Here is a 7,137-nt window from a genome sequence, read left to right on the forward strand (position 1 = left end):
GTTGGGGAAGAGATCGAGCAGACACAAGGAGTCCCCAGCGCGGCAGGTTCTTGCCTTATATACCCCAAGGGCGCGCCAGGGGAGGAGGAGGAAAGGGGGATTATGTAAATGGAACTCGGAACCGGATGGCGGCCAGAGACCATGACACCTTCTGGTGGGGGAGGAGGTCGGGTGGGGGGAACGGCGACGAGATACTTTATTCCCAGGATGGACAACGACGTTCTCCTCAATTTTTTCCCTCAAAAGCATTTAAGAAAAAAAAAACAACTATATCGACTTACTATTCTTCTAAATAACAAATATATTATGAATCATAAATGTCCTTAATATCAGGTTTTTCGAGTAAGTCGATTAATTTAAGCTCATATGGCTACAATCTCGTCAGCCACTAAAAACAAATTGGAATATCTATTTGAAAATTTCTCAGCCTAGACGTATGATGGAGTATCTCAGTCTCGATAGATTCACTAGGTAACTAAAAATTTTGGGATAAATTGGGATAAATGAATTAAATGACCAAGACTTGCCCCCATGACTGCTCTCGTCCTTGGGATAAAAGTACCCAGCACATGCCTTCCCCTGTTTGGGCCACGGATATGAAGGACGCTTAACTAATTTGCATTTCTCTACCATTTCCACGTACTGCATCGCCTCATTTCTCCATTTTCCCACGAGAAGGAAGATCAAATTAACCCCTTGCAGCTTTTAAGAACATCTTCCATGTATATTACTCCGTTTTTTAGGCGTTAATCATGAAGGGAAAAACTTTTGGGTCAGCAACACCTCCCCGCCATCTGTCGTGCACCCCAGCCGAAATTTAGGAATGGATTCCATTTTTTGGGTTTTAATTTGTTATTTAGAGAATTTGTTTATGTTTGTTTGTCGTCAAGACAAACATTTCAATGAAAAGAGACTCTACATGGTTGGTAGATCTATATAAATATCAAGGTTTTCTAGTAAACACTTGATATTCTATATCAAGGTTTTTCAGCAAACACTTGATATTCTATATCAAGGTTTTCTAGTAAACACTTGATATTTTATATCAAGGTTTTCTAGTAAACACTTGATATTCTATATCAAGGTTTTCTAGTAAACACTTGATATTTCATATCAAGGTTTTCTAGTAAACACGATATTCTATATCAAGGTTTTCTAGTAAACACTTGATATTCTATATCAAGGTTTTCTAGTAAACACTTGATATTTTATATCAAGGTTTTCTAGTAAACACTTGATATTCTATATCAAGGTTTTCTAGTAAACACTTGATATTCTATATCAAGGTTTTCTAGTAAACACTTGATATTTTATATCAAGGTTTTCTAGTAAACACTTGATATTTTATATCAAGGTTTTCTAGTAAACACTTGATATTCTTTATCAAGGTTTTCTAGTAAACACTTGATATTTTATATCAAGGTTTTCTAGTAAACACTTGATATTTTGTATCAAGGTTTTCAGTAAACACTTGATAGTTTATATCAAGGTTTTCTAGTAAACACGATATTCTATATCAAGGTTTTCTAGTAAACACTTGATATTTTATATCAAGGTTTTCAGTAAACACTTGATATTTTATATCAAGGTTTTCTAGTAAACACTTGATATTTTATATCAAGGTTTTCAGTAAACACTTGATATTTTATATATATATATATATATATATATATATATATATATATATATATATATATATATATATATATATATATATATATATATTCACAGCTTTCCAAAATATTACCGATGTATTCTTCTCTTTTTTAAATTTTTTTAATCATTTGAATTGAACAAAGTTATTAGCATCTTCTCATTAGTCTAACTCCATCTTTAGATATGTCTTGGAATCGTCGTAATATATGAAGCTCTGGGTTATAATTATTTACTTGCGCCAGTCAACATGTAATTATATTTGAGAATAATTACATTTGAGAACAATTATATTTGAGAAGAATTATATTTGAGAAGTATTATATTTGAGAATTATATTTGAGAATAATTATATTTGAGAATAATTATATTTGAGAACAATTATATTTGAGAACAATTATATTTGAGTATTATATTTGAGAATAATTATATTTGAGAACAATTATATTTGAAAAGAATAATATTTGAGAAGAATTATATTTGAGAATTATATTTGAGAAGAATTATATTTGAAAAGAATTATATCTTGTAATGGAATTCCGAAGGCGGAAGTTCTTAAATATGATTAAATTTGAGAAGAATTATATTTGAGAAGAATTATATCTTGAAATGGAATTCCAAAGACGGAAGCTCTTAGATATAATCATATTTGAGAAGAATTATATTTGAGAATAATTATCTCTTGTAATGGAATTCCGAGGGCGGAAGTTCTTAGATATAATTATATTTGAGAAGAATTATATCTTGGAATTCCGATGGCGGAAGTTCTTAAATATAACTATATTTGAGAAGAATTATATTTGAGAATTATCTCTTGAAATGGAATGCCGAAGACGGAAGCTCTTAAATATAATCATATTTGAGAATTATATTTAAGAATTATCTCTTGTAATGGAATTCCGAGGGCGGAAGTTCTTAAATATAATTATATTTGAGAAGAATTATATCTTGGAATTCCGATGGCGGAAGTTCTTAAATATAATCATATTTGAGAAGAATTATATTTGAGAAGAATTATCTCTTGTAATGGAACTCCGATGGCGGAAGTTCTTAAATATAATTCTATATGAGAAGAATTATATTTGAGAAAAATTATATTTGAGAAGAATTATATCTTGGAAATCCGAAGGCGGAAGTTCTTAAATATAATTACATTTGAGAATAATATTTTAGAAGAATTATCTCTTGTAATGGAATTCCGAAGGCGGAAGTTCTTAAATATAATCATATTTGAGAATTATATTTGAGAAGAATTCTCTCTTGAAATGGAATGCCGAAGACGGAAGCTCTTAAATATAATCATATTTGAGAATTATATTTGAGAAGAATTATCTCTTGTAATGGAATTCCGAGGGCGGAAGTTCTTAAATATAATTATATTTGAGAAGAATTATATCTTGGAATTCCGATGGCGGAAGTTCTTAAATATAATCATATTTGAGAAGAATTATCTCTTGTAATGGAATTCCGATGGCGGAAGTTCTTAAATATAATTCTATATGAGAAGAATTATATTTGAGAAGAATTATATTTTGGAAATCCGAAGGCGGAAGTTCTTAAATATGATTACATTTGAGAAGAATTATATTTGAGAAGAATTATCTCTTGTAATGGAATTCCGAAGGCGGAAGTTCTTAAATGTAATTATGTGTGCGTGTGTGTGTGTGTGTGTGTGTGTGCATGAAAGTTTAAACTGAGTTGGTGGAAAGGTTTCATTATACCATTTTTTGTGTGGTTCTGTTTTTAATTCCTTCCTTTGTTTTATTTTCTTTGGTGTGGGTTACGCCTTCTGTGTGTGTGTGGCCATGTCCGCTCGTTTGGTTGGACTCTCTTTGGTTGTTTTCAACGAGGTGGTTCGTCAGCACCTAAGTAGTTCATGGTCGTTAAGTAGAGATAGATATATATATAGAGATGAGCGCGAGCTAACGACACAACTACTGGATCCTGCCTCCCCCTAAACCCCCATTACGAAACTACCCCATCTTCCAATTGCCCCCCACCAAAGAAGTGGGACCCACATAACCCTCCTCCTGCGCGGTGCGCAATTATATTGGAATATATTGGAAAGGATCACAATTTTGCGCGTGATCAAGATATTCCCATGAGTCCACGGGGAAAATGAAGCACTAAAAGTTCCCAAGTGCACTTTCGTGTAATAATCACACCATCAGGGGAGACACAAGAGAGAAATATTTCTCTCTTGTGTCTCCCATCCACATGGTCAGTGTATACCATCCACATGGTCAGTGTATACCATCCACATGGTCAGTGTATACCATCCACATGGTCAATGTATACCATCCATATGGTCAGTGTATACCATCCACATGGTCAGTGTATACTATCCACATGGTCAGTGTATACCATCCACATGGTCAGTGTATACCATCCACATGGTCAGTGTATACCATCCACATGGTATGTACCATCCACATGGTCAGTGTATACCATCCACATGGTCAGTGTATACCATCCACATGGTCAGTGTATACCATCCACATGGTATGTACCATCCACATGGTCAGTGTATACCATCCACATGGTCAGTGTATACCATCCACATGGTCAGTGTATACCATCCACATGGTCAGTGTATACCATCCACATTGATCAATAACCAACTGGTTTACGATGCTTAAACCCAATTAAACCTTGATTGGTGATAATCATGTGGATTACGGTAAATCAAAGTGTCATGACGTGGTTAATGAGGAGGTGTTGTTAATGAGGAGGTGTGGTTAATGAGGAGGGTATGGCGGTGTGTTGTTAATGAGGAGGTGTTGTTAATGAGGAGGTGTTGTTAATGAGGAGGTGTGGTTAATGAGGAGGTGTTGTTAATGAGGGGGGTATGACGGTGTGTTGTTAATGAGGAGGTGTTGTTAATGAGGAGGTGTGGTTAATGAGGTGTTGTTAATGAGGAGGTGTTGTTAGTGAGGAGGGTATGGCGGTGTTGTTAATGAGGAGGTGTTGGTTAATGAGGGGGTGTTGTTAATGAGGAGGTGTGGTTAATGAGGAGGGTATGGCGGTGTGTTGTTGATGAGGTGTTGGTTAATGAGGAGGTGTGGTTAATGAGGAGGGTATGGCGGTGTGTTGTTAATGAGGAGGTGTGGTTAATGAGGAGGTGTGGTTAATGAGGAGGTGTGGTTAATGAGAAGGTGTTGTTAATGAGGTGTTGGTTAATGAGGAGGTGTGGTTAATGAGGAGGGTATGGCGGTGTGTTGTTAATGAGGAGGTGTGGTTAATGAGGAGGTGTTGGTTAATGAGGAGGTGTTGGTTAATGAGGAGGTGTTGGTTAATGAGGAGGTGTTGTTAATGAGGAGGGTATGGCGGTGTGTTGTTAATGAGGAGGTGTGGTTGGATAATGAGGAGGTGTTGTTAATGAGAAGGTGTTTTTAATGAGGTTGTTAATGAGGAGGTGCTGTTAATGAGGTGTTGTTAATGAGGTGGTGTTGTTAATGAGGAGGTGTGGTCAATGAGGAGGGTATGGCGGTGTGTTGTTAATGAGGAGGTGTAGTTGGTTAATGAGGAGGTGTGGTTAATGAGGTGTTGTTAATAAGGTGCTGTTAATGAGGTGTTGGTTAATGAGGAGGTGTTGTTAATGAGGAGGTGTTGTTAATGAGGAGGTGCTGTTAATGAGGTGTTGGTTAATGATGAGGTGTTGTTAATGAGGAGGGTATGGCGGTGTGTTGTTAATGAGGAGGTGTTGTTAATGAGGAGGTGTTGGTTAATGAGGAGGTGTTGTTAATGAGAAGTTGTTGTTAATGAGGTGTTGATAATGAGGTGTTGTTGTTAATGAGGAGGTGTTGGTTAACGAGGAGTTGTGGTTAATGAGGAGGGTATGGCGGTGTGTTGTTAATAAGGAGGTGTGGTTAATGAAGAGGTGTTGTTAGTGAGGAGGTGTGGTTAATGAGGAGGTGTTGTTAATGAGGAGGTGTTGTTAATGAGGAGGGTATGGCGGTGTGTTGTTAATGAGGTGGTGTTGTTAATAGGGAGGTGTTGTTAATGAAGAGGTGTTGTTAATGAGGAGGTGTTGTTAATGAGGAGGTGTTGTTAATGAGGAGGTGTTGTTAAATGAGGAGGTGTTGTTAAATGAGGAGGTGTTGTTAAATGAGGTGTTGTTAATGAGGAGGTGTTGTTAATGAGGAGGTGTGGTTGGTTAATGAGGAGGTGTTGGTTAATGAGGAGGTGTTGTTAAATGAGGAGGTGTTGTTAAATGAGGAGGTGTTGTTAATGAGGATGTGTTGGTTAATGAGGATGTGTTGGTTAATGAGGATGTGTTGTTAATGAGGATGTGTTGGTTAATGAGGAGGTGTTGTTAAATGAGGAGGTGTTGTTAATGAGGAGGTGTTGTTAATGAGGAGGTGTGGTTGGTTAATGAGGAGGTGTTGGTTAATGAGGAGGTGTTGGTTAATGAGGAGGTGTTGGTTAATGAGGAGGTGTTGTTAATGAGGAGGTGTTGTTAATGAGGAGGTGTTGGTTAATGAGGAGGTGTTGTTAATGAGGAGGTGTTGGTTAATGAGGAGGTGTTGTTAATGAGGAGGAAGGGAGGGAGGGTGTGTGGGAGGTGTGAGTGTGTGAGTGGAAGCAAAGGCGAGACGCAAGGCCCTTGTAATGTAACTGGACGCGACGTGGCCATCTTAGAAGGAGGAGGTGTTGGTGGTGAGAGAGAGAGAGAGAGAGAGAGAGAGAGAGAGAGAGAGAGAGAGAGAGAGAGAGAGAGAGAGAGAGAGAGAGAGAGAGAGAGAGAGGGTAGGTTCGTGTGTTTGTGTGTGTGTGTATGTGTGTTTCTCAAAATCTCCCTCAGGCTGTGTGGGTGGTGGATGGATGGACGTGTGTGTGTGTGTGTGTGTTTCCCCAAGAAGAAGAAGAAGAAGAAGAAGAAGAAGAAGAAGAGGAGGAGGAGGAAGAGGAAGAAGAAGAATGTGTGTGTCTCAAAATCCCTTTGGCTGTGTGGGTGGATGGGTGTGTGTGTGTGTGTGTGTGTTTCCCCAAGAAGAAGAAGAAGAAGAAGGGGAAGAAGAGGAGGAGAAGAAGAGGATGAAGAAGAAGGGGAAGAAGAAGAAGAAGAAGAAGAAGAAGAAGAAGAAGAAGAAGAAGAGGAGGAGGAGGAGGAAGAGGAAGAAGAAGAATGTGTGTGTCTCAAAATCCCTTTGGCTGTGTGGGTGGATGGGTGTGTGTGTGTGTGTGTGTTTCCCCAAGAAGAAGAAGAAGAAGAAGAAGGGGAAGAAGAAGAGGAGGAGAAGAAGAGGATGAAGAAGAAGAGGAGGAAGAAGAAGAAGGGGAAGAAGAAGAAGAGGGAGAAAGAAGAAGCAGAAGGAAGGGGAAGATTTGGTCACTCCACCACACTCACATTTCTGGGCCAAAACCTCACACTTATGGAAGGGATTTTGCTTCGTTGTGTTAAAGTCACACTCGAAGTTGGATTTCTGTGGTAGGGTAAGGTGTTGTGAGCACACACCACAGCATAGTCTTGGTGTGACGTAA

This window comes from Panulirus ornatus, chromosome 5 (genome assembly GCF_036320965.1).
Source record: "Panulirus ornatus isolate Po-2019 chromosome 5, ASM3632096v1, whole genome shotgun sequence".
NCBI lineage: Eukaryota > Metazoa > Arthropoda > Malacostraca > Decapoda > Palinuridae > Panulirus > Panulirus ornatus.